The 16,154-nt window shown below is 37.8% G+C and overlaps 1 long non-coding RNA gene across 1 annotated transcript; it reads right to left on the bottom strand.

Moving 5' to 3' along the window:
* Positions 1-552: 552 nt before the first annotated feature.
* Positions 553-10,146, bottom strand: LOC109065875. Its single transcript, XR_006155210.1, has 3 exons — positions 10,114-10,146; positions 6,901-7,066; positions 553-990 (listed from the first exon to the last, which is right to left on the bottom strand). It is a non-coding gene; the product is annotated as an uncharacterized LOC109065875 (long non-coding RNA).
* Between the last annotated feature and the right edge of the window lie 6,008 nt (positions 10,147-16,154).

Below are 16,154 nucleotides of genomic sequence, written 5' to 3'. Positions count from 1 at the left end.
AATACTGTGATTTTAGTTGTATTTACAGTAACTTACTGGCTAATTGTTGCCAGTAAGTTACTGTGAATACGTTTTACAGTAAGGATACTGTACTTCCATTTACAGTATTTTGTGTATTCACTGTAAAATAAAAAACAGTGAAACACTGTGATTTTAGTTGTATTTACAGTATTGATTGTTTTACTGTAGAAGAAAAAAATAAATACTGTGATTTCAATTGCATTTACATACAAAAAACAGTTAAGCACTGTTTTTATGTATTGTATGCAATACAGTACTATAAACAGTAGATAACAGTTAATCATTGTAAATTCAGTTTCTCACTGTACAATTTAAATACTGTATCACTGTGATTTAATATTAGCCATCATTAAAAGAATCACCCATATTCTAAAACCCTGCAATCAACTGCAGACAATAAGAAAATTGTTAACAGTTATTTATTTAAAAACATTTGGTGAACAGGAATGACAAAACAGGTACAAACATATAGGGATAATGGACATTGGACAACATGCCATTATACCATCCAAGGTTAACGAACATTCTGTGTTTGTAATTTTTAATGGCGTGAAGTCTATTATCTGCGTATTCTACTGTTGCTAAATTTAATTACCGACTTAAGAAAATTTTACAAAACGAGGCTATTTCATTACAAGTTTTGTAAAGTTACAGAGCAAACTGTTACTAGTTCATTCACTAGTTCCACATGACTGGTTGCTATGGCAAAACAATAACGCAAATTGATACAACACGGTCAAAAAATTTAACTACTTTGAAGCTGTGCAAATAACTGATTATTACCACATTCTAAAGAGTAATAAATAACACTATGGCAATATTGAAATAAAATAAAACATTGAACATTAAAAAAAATTAAATATTTAACATTTGCATGAACATTTAAAACAGAAAGGAAAATAAACTTCCCCTGCCACTATGGCCTCTTGCATGCCCTGACCTTGGAGACCTAGAATCCTAGTTGGAGCCCTGAAATTAAAGAAGAAAACACATTAGATCAGCTGAATGGTTTCGAAAACGGTAAAACTCAACTGTTTAACTCTGGGGGAGTTATAAAATGAGCCTATTTCCAAAAAAAGTGGAGTGTTCTTTTAACAAATACAACTTTTTATTTTAATAATGTAGGCTACTAGTAAATAGTGAAATTAACATTTAGAAAGATTAATAAATGCTGTAGAAGTGCAGTTTATTATTAGTTAATGTTAACTAATGTAGTTAACCAGAGTTTAATAAATGGAACCATATTGTAAAGTGTTACCAATTTGTTATACACCGATTCAGACGACTCGCGAGTTCAGTGTTGGACAGATCAGTTGTTTTAACCATTCATTAAATATAATCGGTTCAAAGGAGTCATTAGTTCGAGAATCGGACGTGTCATTAGCGGACTATGGCACGCGTTTTATTATCCTGGGAGTTTAGGACATTGCACAAGATTTTTGTCAACACAGGAAACATTTTATCACTGGATAGTTTTTTATTTGTTTTTGAAAGTGTTTTTATTTCAGCTGATGCGGAACAATTTTCAGAGTACACAAGGCAACGTTTTTTTTTTTTAGCACAATTCACACCCAGCGGTAATTCAGGGGAAACAAAATCTCTGAATGCTCGACATGAACTTCGGTCTTCCGATCTTTTACCATCATGTCAATTCTCAATTGATTTTGATTAATATTTACATTTACATTTATGCATTTAGCAGATGCTTTTATCCAAAGCGACTTGCAGTGCATTCAGGCTAACATTTATTACCTAACATGTGTTCCCCTGGGAATTGAACCTATAACCTTTTGCGCTGCTAACGCAATGCTCTACCACTGAGCCACAGGAACATGCCTGAGGGAGCGAGAGAGAGCAAGACAGTTTGACGACTGTGAGAGTGCGCGCGCGGCCAGGGCTCTCTGCTCATTCTATCAGTAACATGCGCCCTGTCACAAGTGCAGCAGTCATCTACATCACACCATTCAAATGGCTTTGGCGGGACAAAAATTCGTTTTGGCGGCTGAGAGAAATGGAGGGTGAGTTAATCATTTTCTTTTAACACTATTTTTTTTTTTTCGATTTTCGATTAATTGTTTTTTAAAACGTGGTCGATTCAAAATCGATTATTAGGGACCACGAATCTATTTTTTTCCATATTCAGGGCTCTAATTTCGGCGTGGTATTATGCACATCATTTTAATCATTCCCGTTGGTCTCTCCCACTTATAATGCGGTAAATTCCTGCGAACACTGGTTCACTTTAGCCTGTAGTTGAGTATATTAATCCACACAGATTCTAAAACCAAATCAGTCATTTAAAAATCAACAAAAAAAAAAAAAAAAAAAAAAAAAAACACAGAAATTCAGGCCCTGATATTTATCTATCACCCAAAAGCCGGTATTAGTTTTCCTACACTGTTCATAGGCTTGCAGCCTCCATGTTACAGCTAATGCTGTGAGATTTTATGTATGTTTAATCTTAAACATAAAATAACCTGATCATGTTTTGATCAAGGCAAGCGACTGTTCTGACTTGCATAAAAATCCTGTCTATTCATTTGAAATATAGAGTTGGGTTCTTTTTTAATGTACCCAAGTGTACCTAAAATAAAAAGAGTTTAATATACAGGTTTGTGGCTCTTAATTTCTTTTTATTAATTTAAAATCAAGAATCAAAAGCTTGCGAATCGAAATCGAATTGGAACATCTGAATCGTTAAGGTTTTAATGGTATTACTACTCTTACCGATACGGCTTCGATCGATCGATCCGATACTTTAATGGTATTCTTGTCGGTACTCTTTGATATAGATATATATATATATATAAATATATATATATATATATATAACAAAAGATAAACAATTAACAAAGACACACATTATATAGGCCTACACAGTGCTTTAATTTCAGGAAGGTCTACTACTGTTCAGGTATGGTCTAAACAGAATTCTAGTAAAGCAATCAAATGTAAAATAACGCTGCATAGTTTATCATAGATAGAGTAATGCTTATTAAAGCTGAAGTTATTCATTTAAGCCTTTTTTTGTTTAATTCACAGTAATGGTGCAATCGTCAGCATGTTTATTAGACACTGCCTCTTTAAGACCGAGTGCAGATCTAATAGGCGACTGATGCACTATATTTTCTCACAACTATTTCCATACCTACGTCCATTTTAGACATATTTTTGTGTACATTTGCTAGTTTAGACGTGCACATGAAACCGAAAGTATAATTTGCTCATCTCGTTGCGTGCACCGCCTTGGGAACAGCATCTCATGACCAAATTTTTGTGCTATTAATAGCTCTTTTTATTATTAAACGCGTCCCGCAATTTAGCAACAGTAGCTAGACTGCATTTTACAACAATCACTGAATGCTGAATCTGATTCTGTCGTAACGTTTGAGTTTTAGGGAAAAATGAGAGCGTAGCCTACTGCTGCAAAGGGAATTAAGTTGCGCTATACAGAATGCAGCTATAGTTTTTAATGGTTTTACCTCAAATATATTATTATTATAATCTTTGGAAGCCAAAACCTAAAATAAAATCAGAGTAATCACAAATCTGAAGTGTAACCAGGATATGTTTGAATGTTTAGTTCTGTCCTCCATCGTCACTCATTAGGGCTGTCATGTGCGCGCTGTGGAGATCTCTCTCGCTCTTGGACTGCGAATAGCAAAAATGCATCACAGACAAATGGTTTAATATTATGGTATATAGAAATGGCTGGCGAGATAAAACGTCTTTATAGCAATAATAACATTAGGTGTATTTTTCCAAGTACCGACAGCAGAACCGATAACGTCCGAGCTTATCGATACAGCGGTCTTTCAAAATTCAGCCCCGGGGCCCGTTTAATACCAGCTTTCGGTACCCACCTCTACCCAGCCCTATATGTTAATGGAATATTTTTATGAATAAAGGCATGTATCACTGATATTAGTAATATAGCTACTGATGTCTCGATGAAAATGTTTAAGAATCAGTATCAGTTTTGCAAAAATGAGAATCAATTAAAATAAAAAAAATCTATATTTTTTTACCCAGCCCTAATAAATAAGGTAACAGTTTATGTTTTACTTGCATATATGATTTAGTCAATCAAGAGCAATCAACAAGTCTCTCTCTCTCTCTCTCGTCAGTTAACGTTGATAAGCTACTATTGTCTTGTTTGACTTTCTTTGCCATTTACATCTGACTGAACTACAAACTTTCCAATGACGTCAAAATAAAGCGCACGACCACCACAAGCTCACGCCCCTCTCCACCTCCAAACCCAAACCACATCACTCTCTTACCATCACCAGCACCAAAACAAAATCAATTACTATTACTACTAGGGATGTCAAATTTCGATTATTTCCATGATCGATCGTCGTTTAAATTAACGATCAATTAATCGATTAATCGTTAACCATAATGCTGCAAAATGCTCTATTGCATGCACGCAGTCACCGGTATGACAGGATGTGCCAAAGCCCCACAAACACACACACAACGCTTTCTCACTTGAATTAAAGGGATTTTAGTCTGAATAAAATGCTAGTAGCAGGATTATAAAATGAATAGATGTGATTAAGATCATTTGATAAAATAAAGAGAGCACGCCATACTTTTGAGGTAATTTTAGTTTGTTGACTGTTTTCTATCCCGCACGGAGACCGCTGAACTCGCCTCTTTAAATGATTTTGTGGTGCTCGTTGTTGTATTTTAAAACACAATTGCAATGTTTTCAAATGACATTATGGTATTTAAAATAAAATTATCCCAAACGTAACTGTGGCGCGCGTGTGGCTGCGCTGCACATTAAGTGAACTAAATCGGCGCTGCTGCAGCAAAACACTGTTGCTCACATTAATTTGATCCTGCTGGATTCTGTCCTATAAAATGTCAGATTTTTAACTTTTGCATTCCGGTAGGCCTATTTGTTTTTAAAAATCCGGCATACAGTGCATTAGATAGTGACAGTGCATGTGTGCAGACGATGACGAGCGAGCGCGGCTTTGGCTAGATTTATTTGGAGGTTATTGCTCATGTCTCATTCGGCACAAATCCAAATGTTTCCATATTTGCAATGTATTTGAATATTAAACTATTATTTATAATATTAACTAGGCTTGTACGCATTCGCATCTAGACGGAAAAGATAATCCTCTTCACATGAGCAAAAACGTCCTTGGCATAACAGCAGAGTGAACCGGTATAAGGTCTATTTAAACTGACCAGTGTAACCTTTTAAATGTTTAGTTGACTATTTTATTTTGATAATGAACAGACTGCGATGTAAGTTTGAATCGCTAGAATATACGTGTGCAGCAGGCTCCGGCGCGATCGAAACAGCTGAGACATTTAAAAAAAAAAAAAAAAAAAAAAAAAAAAACCTTTTCCGCAAAAGTGTTTACTTTCATTTGTGCGCACACACAATAAAAACAGAAGATTTGTGCTCTTGTAAAATAAAGCAAACAAACAGAATGCGTTGCCATCCTTTTTTTTCCGTGAACGTATGGAGCGCCGCCACACTTCTGTTTTAAATCCGTTATCTTAATTAAGTCGGATTTATTTCGCATATTTAAAAAAAAAAAAAAAAGTTATTTTTATGTTGGGCCTATTACTTATATAGGCTATACATTTTCCTTAAAGCATCATATTTTGTCCCAGGGCTTGAGAACCTGTGCACTAGTTAGGTCCATGCAGAAACTTGTGAGCGATGGCGTCACCGTTTAGTGAAAACGTCATTGTCGGTCACAGCGTCTTTTAATCGCTGTTTTGAATCCAGCAATTATTTATTTACAAATTATAAGCTCTGATTATGACAAGTGTGGTATAAAAGCTTTGTTTATTAGAGGAATAATAGGATAATGTTAGATCGTGACCATGCCTCTGGATGCGCTCGAGCCCATAGCCTTCATTTACGCGGCTTTGTTCTGGTTTGACGGTTAGTCACTAATTTCCACAAAATTCAATAACATATAGGCATCGTTTCTTTTCCTAAATCTTCACAGTCCTCTAATTTCGCAGGTTTATTTTATTATCTTTCACTTTTAATCACCGTTTTCGCATCTCTTACTGTGGTAAACATGGGAAGGGAAATTAAAGATTTCATGAATTAGGAATTCGTTCGATTTATTAGTTTGTTCCCTTAATTAGTTAAATCATGGGTTATTTAAGGAACAAAAATTAATGAAACATGGACAATTGCCACAAATTAATAAGTCGTAGGAACGAATTAACAAGTAATAGGATAGCCTTTCTGTCCTGTGTCCCGCAACCCTGCAAAGCGCATGATATGCTTTTTATGTTGAATAACTTTTATGTTGTTTCTATTTTAATGTAGGCTACTTTAAAGTTTAAATCACATTAAAAGCTTAATTTGTACATTGTGAATGAATGATGATGTTTTTACTGCTACCGTCACCGTCGCTCACAGCGCTCGCACGTGTTCTGCGCATGAGCCGCACGCAGCCCAACATTAAAGCGGTTAACCGACCATCGACAGCCTTAATCGATTGCATCTCTTATCGACAATTAATCGATCGTCGATTAATCGTTGACATCCCTAGTTACTATATTTCGTTTAATATTCCACTAGTAAGATAGATTTACTTCATAGACTGCCTTTTTTATCCCCATTATACCCTCTGTTGTCAGTGTTTCTTTTTCTAAACACAAACACTGTTTACACGCCTGGTATCGGTTGTTGATATCGGAGTAAAAAAATCATTTTTACGAGTACGAGAACATTGAGCTCAGTATCGGCCCGATATCGATACCAGTATTGGTGCATCCCTAATAATTATTATTATTATCAAATTATGATTAATTATATTAAACCCACAGATACCTATATTATTAATTGTATTATAATTATTATTAAAGCTATTATCAGAACCTCACCTGTATCTAGTCAGTTAGCAAATAGAACTCCGTGAAGTCCCTGATGAAGGAGATTACATGGGGGTTCATGTATGAAGTCTTCCGCTTCACCACTCTCCCAGTCGTCTTGCTCATCTGCTCCTTGGCAGTGCACTTGTTGGAGTCAGGATTAATCCTGACTAAAAACCTATGAACATGAGTATAGGAATTAGGGGATGGGACAATATGTGCACATTAATGAATAACTGTAAGTGCAGTGAGCAATGTAGAATCATACATAAAGGCCAGCTGACAGAGGCATTTCACATCTCAACAGGAGTTAGTCAAGGCTGTCTACTTTCTTGATTACCATTCCTCTTCGAAGGTCGACTAGATCATGCGGCAAGCCACTGACAACAGGCGCAATGGGATCCAATGGACCCCATTTACACAAATGGACGACGTAGACTTTGCAGATTATATCACATTACTGTCCCAAAAACACCAACAAATGCAAGAGAAATTGAGAGGAGTAGAACAGAAGTCAGCTGAGACAGGTCTCCACATTAGCACAACGACCAAAGTGCAAACAGAAAGACACTGGCCAGCTTGATGGTTAACCACAAGAATAGGCAAGGCAAGAGCTGCATTTGGCATGATGGGGCCCAAATGAAGAGTACGTAACATCACACTTAAGACCAAACTACGGCTATTCGACTCAAGCATTAACACCATACTCCTTTAAAGATCTGAGACGTGGAAAACAACAAAGAACCTCCTGAACAATCTACAATTCTTCAACCAGAAGATATATTCTCAACATCAGATGGCCTGAAAAAAATGAAGAATTAAGAGCTTAATTACTCCCAAAAGGTTTTATGTAAAAAGGTGTGTACATGCCCAACAGTCCTCCTAAAGCATTCAAGTTGTTAGGAGGCTTCAACCTACACTATTTAGATACTCAGATACTTTACACAATGGGGCTGGGCGATAAAACATTAACAATGTTTTCGCGATAGACATGTAATTAATATCAATAAAAAATGCGTTCGATAAAACGTTCGATTTTTTTTTTTTTTCTTTGTCGGAAGAAACCAGAGGTTGCAAAGCAAGTTTGGTTGCATGAACAAAGGCACTCACTCTCTGGTAACCTAGCAACGTAGGGAGTAACACGCTACCAGCCAATCATGTAACAGTTTAGTTGCACCATATCGTTGTCTCGTGTTGGATTCTTCAGTAACAGAACCGGCGTGGAGTGATAAGTGGAAAGCCTTATTTGTTCGGTCAGTGATGAAGAGTAGATGACTGACTGCTGCGCCAATTCTGACAGGCGCCCGCGCATGTTACTGAGAGAACGAGCAGAGAGAGAAAGAGAGCCCCTCCTCCGGCATCGCGCGCACACTTTCACAGTCTTCAAACTGTCTTGCTCTCTCTCCCTTCTTCGCGCATATTAATTAAAATTGATATTACCATCAAAATCAATTGAGAACTGACACAATGATAGGTCGGAAGACCGAAGTTTCACGTGAAGCATTCAGAGATTTTTTTTCCCTGAATTACCGCTGGGTGTGAATTGTACTAAAATAACGTTGCCTTATCTTCTCTGAAAAGCGTTCAGCACATTCAGCTGACATAAACCACACTTTAAATAAACGACAAACACTATCCAGTGATGAAATGTGTTCTGTGTTAACACAAATCTTGTGCGATGTCCTAACTACTGGAATAATCACACGTGCTGTCACCGCGTCATGATAGGTGCGCATTATATTTTCCTGCTTTTTTGTCCTTTGCCAATCACACCTATGAATCAGAGGAAGGTTAAAGGATTAGTTCACCCCAAAACGAAAATTTCCAAATCATTTACTCACCCCAATGCCATCCAAGATATCCATGTCTTTCTTTCTTCAGTGGAGAATAATTTTTTTTTTGAGGAAAACATTTCAGGATTTTTTCTTCATATAATGGACTTCAATGGCAACTAACTCAGTTGGTTGCTATTGTTTCCTCAAAAAACTTAATTTCTTTTCCACTGAAGAAAGAAAGACATGGATATCTTGGATGGCATTGGGGTGAGTAAATTATTAGGAAATTTTCATTTTGAGGTGAACTAATCCTTTAAGTTTAAAATAAAAATGTTTAAATGTAATATATTTTTCTCCTGGTCCTTATTTGAAATAGGTCATAAAAATATCAATAATTATCGATATCGACCAATATGAAACACTTATATTGTGATACAGTTTTCAGCCATATCGCCCAGCCCAATTACATAACATTTTAAATAGGGGTGTCAAAATTTATCGTTTCTACGATGCAGATGAGGACGATACGGTATCGGCTCAGTAATAGACCATAACCGATTATAATGTACTGACACTTCTCTGACGTCATTTGTCGCGTATGTGCTTTGTCGCGGTAGCATACAATGGCAGAGGGAGGCGAGACGCGGGTGCGAGTAATTAAAGATGCTCCAACTACTTTTAAAGCCTACATCTGGGCACATTTCAGCTTTTATGAACAACCTGGTAAGCACGACCTGCAGAAGACGCACTGTGTGCGCTCATGTCACGCACAAATAGAATATGCAGGAGGTAATACCACTAACTTGATAAACCACGTTAGCCGTTTTCACCCCGAGCTGTTAACGCCTGGCAGAGTCTGATTGCTTTTAGAGATTCATGGACGAGCTCCAACGCCGAATCCACAGCCAAAAATAAATCATCCACCCGCCCCAACAATTTTCTCTGACTTAAGTATCCGCACCCGATGGTCAAATTACTATTATTCTGTGTTGTTATGCGTGATTATAAATGGATGATCATAACCTTCAACAGCGGACTCAGCGACGGTTGATGCGTGCATCTTTAATGGTAACACAATACACCGATTAATAAACGCTGCTTTTAAATGAATATTTCTTTAAAACAATTTATATGACAGATTTTTCTTTTCTTAATGGCATAAACAAGCTTTACTCCCAACTGGAATGTCACCGTTTGAACAGGCGAGCACACACACGCGCGCACACATCACTTTTGAAGAAAAATTTAAAATTGAGAATGCGGTGCATCGCGATGCATTGTGATATCGAATTGAACTGAATCGATGACATGATAATCGCAATCGAACCGAACCGTGAGACCAGTGTCAGTTCACACCCCTAATTTTAAAGGGAGAAGATGATTTTGAAACAGCTTTTCAATTGTCAATTTGCTTTTACAATTCAATCAAACTATTTAAGATAAAAAATACCTCTGAACAAACTCCAGTGTTGTGCTGGCTTCCGAACTCTAGGTTGAATACATAGTAACAGGCCAAGAGAGCGGCCAAGGCAGTGAAGTCCGCCATGTGTCACCAGGTGGGATTACGACCCTCCCCTCGATCGACAGCATCCATTTTTTTGCAGTCAGGATTGTCTCTAGTAAAGACAAGAGTCATCACAAAAATTATATTTCATAGCAATACATTCTATAAAAGATTTTCTCCACATAAATTATTGTAAAAACAGGGCAGGGAGCATACATATCTTCGAAGCAGTGCATTAAAGGGTTAGTTCAGCCAAAAATGAAAATTATGTCATTAATGACTCACCCTCATGTCGTTCCAAACCCGTAAGACCTCCGTTCATCTTCGGAACACAGTTTAAGATATTTTAGATTTAGTCTGAGAGCTTTATGTCCCTCCATTGAAAATGTATGTACAGTATACTGTCCATGTCCAGAAAGGTAATAAAAACATCATCAAAGTAGCCCATGTGACATCAAAGGGTCAGTTAGAATTTGTTGAAGCATCGAAAATACATTTTGCTCCAAAAATAAAAAAAATTACAACTTTATTCATCATTGTCTTCTCTTCTGGGTCTGTTGTGAACGCGACTCCTGACGTACGACGCTGCTGACATGTTCTCTGGTGCGCCCAATAACAAAGAAAACACGTCAGCAGCATCGTACGTCAGCGGCGTCACTGCAGTGTTGTGAACGCGCTCACAACAGACCCGGAAGAGAAGAAAATGCTGAATAAAGTTGTAATTTTTGTTATTTTTGGAGCAAAAAGTTATATTCGATGCTTCAACAAATTCTAACTGACCCTCTGATGTCACATGGACTACTTTGATGATGTTTTTATTACCTTTCTGGACGTGAAAACTAAAACACACATACAATTGAGGGTCAGAAAGCTAAAGCACTAGCACCAAATCTAAAATATCTTAAACTGTGTTCCGAAGATGAACGGAGGTCTTACGGGTTTGGAACGACATGAGGGTGAGTCATTAATGACATAATTTTTATTTTTGGCTGAACTAACCCTTTAAAGGATTAGTTCAACTCAAAATGAAAATTTCCTAATAATTTACTCACCCCAGTGCCATCCAAGATATCCATGTCTTTCTTTCCTCAGTGGAAGAGAAATTAAGTCTGAGGAAAATATCTCTGGATTTTTCTTCGAATAATGGACTTCAATTGTAACCAACGTTTTGAAGTCCAAATCAATGCAGTTTCTAAGATCTTTGAAGTGCTTCAACGGGCTGTGCAGGATCCCAGCTGAGAATTAGGGTCTTATCTAGCGAAATGATTGGTCATTTTCAAAAAAAAAAAAAAAAAATGTATATACTTTTTAACTACAATTGTTAGGATTGAGCTGGGAACTACATCATCATGTCGAAAGGTTGCGCTCGATATCGCCGGCGGAAATACCCAAAGATGGCCGGCGAAATGGAGCGTGACCTTTCGATGTGATGATGTAGTTCCCAGCTCAATCCTAACAATTGAACTGCATTGATTTGGACTTCAAAACGTTGGTTACAATTGAAGTCCATTATTCGAAGAAAAATCCAGAAATGTTTTCCTCAGACTTAATTTCTCTTCCACTGAGGAAAGAAAGACATGGATATCTTGGATGGCATTGGGGTGAGAGTAAATTATTAGGAAATTTTCATTTTGAGGTGAACTAATCCTTTAAGCAGCAATAACTGGTTTGGTGATAGAAAAACAATGAGTGATACAGACATAGCAAGCAATCTGAAATAGCAATCACGACATTATAGGTGGCTACTAAAGATGAGAGATTACTCCACATAACTTAAGTTTTGGAGTGACTGTGCTGTTACTGACTGGTGCAGAGGCAGAGAATGACACAACACACATTCACTAGTGTTTTCCAGAAACTTTGCTTTGCTTGTGCCCTATACATTCAAAGGATTCGTTAGCATTGAATGTGAAACTTACCGAGCATGATGATCCTTGGAGTGACTGGGAGAGACAGCTGGGCCTCTGCGTCTGCGGGAGTGGTAGTCTCCTATGCCAGCAAAGATAAGAGTTACTTGAAACAAGGTAGACTGTATATTATCTCTAGGATAGAAAAAGCTTTTTGAAATTTGTTGATAAGGAAGCAATGAGCAATGGGCCTTTTTTTTTTGCTCTGAAGGTTTGTGAAAGGTTTACACAAAAAATTAACTAAGTACCACAATATCTTTATCGATTACAACACTACATCAATTTTCTCTTAATTAAAATATTGTGCTCACAGTGGACAACAGTGACTTTAGCCAGCATTTACCCAAGAATTGAGATAGAAGCTTGCACCATGTGGGTTATATTGTGAGGTGAGGTCTATCAAGGAAAAAGTGCTCAACCACCAATAACATAAACCTGACACAAACCTGTATTTATTTGAAAAACTGGAGGTTCGTCAACCTGCATTAACAATTTGGGGGGGGGGGTTCACTCTAATCAGGGAAAATGATTCTTCCACAATAAATGTGACAATTAATTGTTGAAAACTCCAAATAAAATATTTAAATAATTAAGGAACTTACATCAGCAATGAGAAAAAGTGACTCCTCTTGCTCTTTGAAGTGTGCCAACATCACAAGCATCGCTGCTAGGCCATCAGATCCTTCTCGGTCCTTCTTTATGGCTTCCTTCAGAACAGCTCTTACTTCTTTCCTCCACTTTGTAATCTGACTACTGAAGAAATCCAGGAGTCTTTTACCCTTTTTGTCCATATCTTCATTCAGTCTTGTGTATAGTTCAACATTGGTGAGATTGGTGAAGTGTGACAATAAAAACTTCTGTGAAAAGAGAAATGGCCACTCTACCCACATCCAGAATGCTTGGGGAAGGCTTTGCGTTGATGTATTCCCGCTGTTTGGCATAAGTGATTGCCATTAGGTCTTCTACCCTTCCTCTCTCAGCGCCCTTTAGTCCCTCTCGGCTGAATATATCAATCATCTCAAGCTTCTTTCCTCTAATGATGCTGATGTTTCCCCATCTGGATAGTCCTCTGGCTGCCAACAAACACACCCATAACTGTCGATTCTTGCACATGTAGCTACTGCTGGCTGGTCATCATCACCATCCTCATCATCTCTCTGGGTGCGTTTGTGCTTCCTCAGACGGGAAAGAGAGTTGCCTCGATTCAAATATTCTACTCTGGTTTTGAGCTGATTTATAACGCTGAAATACCCACATCCAATTAGCTCCCCCTCTTCATTTTTGTCTAAAAAGCTATTTGGATATTTTTGAGTTATAGCTTTAGCCACTACCACACACTCTCTGCGAGCAGGGTTCAAGGAACGCTCTCTCATCACATCAACAGTGACTTTTATCAAGTGTCTGCGGTCATCCGGAGCTGGCCTCTCACCAGCATCTACTGCTCTTCTAAGAGTCAGCCTCACTTTGTTCCATGGCACCTCAAAACTGTTCACCCATGCAGAGATGGAACTTATAGATGATATGGGGCATGTGCTGGAAGAGGCAACTGACAGTGGCTCAGACGATGAAGGGCTCAGCTGGGGATTGAAAGGACCTGCATTACACACGTATGAGTGAAAGCACAGAATAGTCAGGTGAAAATAAGGTTTGACCCTAAAAAAAAAAAATCTAACAAAAGGTTTCTTAGTGGTTTACAATAGTATCAGATGTACTTAAGGTTAAACCAAAAAATAAAATTAATTGGGGAAAAAATATACTAATTTCAAAAATGGTTGCCATGGCTTCATCTCAATTATGGCTAATCTCAATTACTAATCAGCCTAGATGGGTGATTTGAGGTCAACTGATGGTCAGAACAAACAAGAAAATTATTTTACATGTTACCATTGAAATATTTTTGATGATGTGCTTTTTTCAGCCGCATTGCAGGTGTATATTAAAATCAATGTGTTCAAAAAAAGAGCAAATGCAATGCATGACTATGTGATCTGCATGGATGGGGGAATATGGGCAATATCTTAAATGCTGTTTTCAATTGCAATGCGACCACTATCCTTCTGTACTGTATTGCACTGTTCTTACATACTTGGGCCTATAATCAAGTGATTGGGCTCTTTGGAAAGCTGTGGTTCTGTAGTTTTGCGTGGAATAACTGTATCTAGTGCAGAGACAGCATTGCAGAGGCAAGAATATAGTTTTTATTTTTCCCGTATATACCATCTTTTTTTTTTTTTTTTAAGCAAATTTGGCTTTATATGCTGCCATTAGCAAACTGCACATCCAGAAGGGCATTTATTGCCGCGGGGGATTTCAATAATTCTAACCTCAATCTGTACTCCTCAAGTTCTATCAACATGTCACCTGCCTGACCAAAGGGGACAGAATCTTGGACCAGGTATACACTAACATCCACATATAACCACTTTTTTTTTTTTTTTTTTTACAAAATTATGATTGAATGATTGCGGATTTATTTAGTTATTAATTGTAGCGGATCAACTAATATATGTTAATTAAAACAACTAATCTCACCTTTCAAGGAATGAATAATTTTTCTGCACTGAATGGGTGTGAGCAGATGTTTGATGTCATCTTCTTGAATAAACTGCAGATCATCTGGTCCTTCAACACCTACTTTCACCAACTCATTGACTAAAGTTTCAAGCTTTGCTTCATCTAGCTGTGGTAGCACGGCCTGTATTGCCTTCTCAATGGAGTCCATTACTCATTCTTCTGAAACACAGAATGATGCAGAGCAACAAGATTAAGACCAAATTGATTATATACAGAAAGAGGGTAATAATCTGCAAGGTTCTCTACAGTCAGACACTGATATTGTGCTTCTGAGTTGCTTTGTAAGCAATAAACACCAAGATCCACAACAGGCACAGACTGATACTGCTGGACAACAAAATGCACGTTTGCCTCGTTTACCAGTATCAACAGTATTTTCCCAAGTAGATACCCTGTGTCATTTTGGTCCACTACAACAGTCATGCCTCTTTTGTACAGAGTGCCTTTGAAAGTGACAGAGGGTGTTTCAGTAGTGTCTTCTGGGCGGAGACCCTTGAGACTGATAGCTCTCTGAATGCCAATCTGGTACAGTTGGTCATCGAATTTATTTGGTTGGCCCATTTGCAGAGTTGGAGGAAATAAGTTACCAGCATGTAAATATGCTTGTAGCAACTGGTGTCTTTCTGCTAAGGTACTGCAGAGGTAAATTTAAAGTTATGCAGTTTCCTTGCACACTGCTTAAAATATGAGTGCTTGCTTTCAAAGCGCAATGTCCACAACCTAATGAGGGGACCAAACTGAAGAATGAGTTCTGGGTAATGGACAAGATAGTGGTGTTTGGGTTTAAGTGTCTTTTCTGGGAATGTGGCAGTTCTTAGCTGGATGTATTCCTCAATGAGAATCTTAAGGTATGCTACTTGGTTGGTATGGATCTTGGGTGCACATATCAAATCCACAATTTCTCTGAGCTTTAAGCACAACTGCCACACCTCATCATCAAGTGGATTTTTGATTCGGTCTCCAACCAGAATAGGAAAGAGACGTAAGAGGCACCAGTTTTGAGCAGCATGTCCTCCCAGCTTCTCCGCATTAGTTTTAACCTCACATGGCTTGTTATTTGCATCACTGCCTAGGTATGTGAACTGTGATATAGTCCGATTCAGTTGACCATAGGTGAAGTGTTTGCCCACTGTCACTAAGTGCTTAATGTACATAGCAAGATCAAATGAAACAACCCCTTCAAACAGGTCATGACCCAGGCATGGAGGTAGCCCTGGCTGGCAAACATGAAAATATTTCAACTGATTGAAAATTGAGTCAAATTTTACTCCACTGTTCATTTCCTGGTCTGCCAGGTCTGCCACACTGGTTTTTGTAGCTATCTATGGTTCTTTTAGGACCAGATTTGCAGGGATCTGTTTGAAAAGACACTCTGTCGATGACACAGTACCGGCAAAAATGTGTGCTTTTACTGAAGTTTTCAGTAAACCCGCCAATACTGTGTGACCCCAGATTATCTCCAGTAATGGCAATCACAGAGCCTTTTATTTTCTCCTCAGCACCATA

The sequence above is a fragment of the Cyprinus carpio genome, chromosome B7 (assembly GCF_018340385.1).
Source record: "Cyprinus carpio isolate SPL01 chromosome B7, ASM1834038v1, whole genome shotgun sequence".
NCBI lineage: Eukaryota > Metazoa > Chordata > Actinopteri > Cypriniformes > Cyprinidae > Cyprinus > Cyprinus carpio.
The sequence above is the reverse complement of the archived record's forward strand: the minus strand, read 5'-3'. Positions and strand labels throughout refer to the sequence as shown.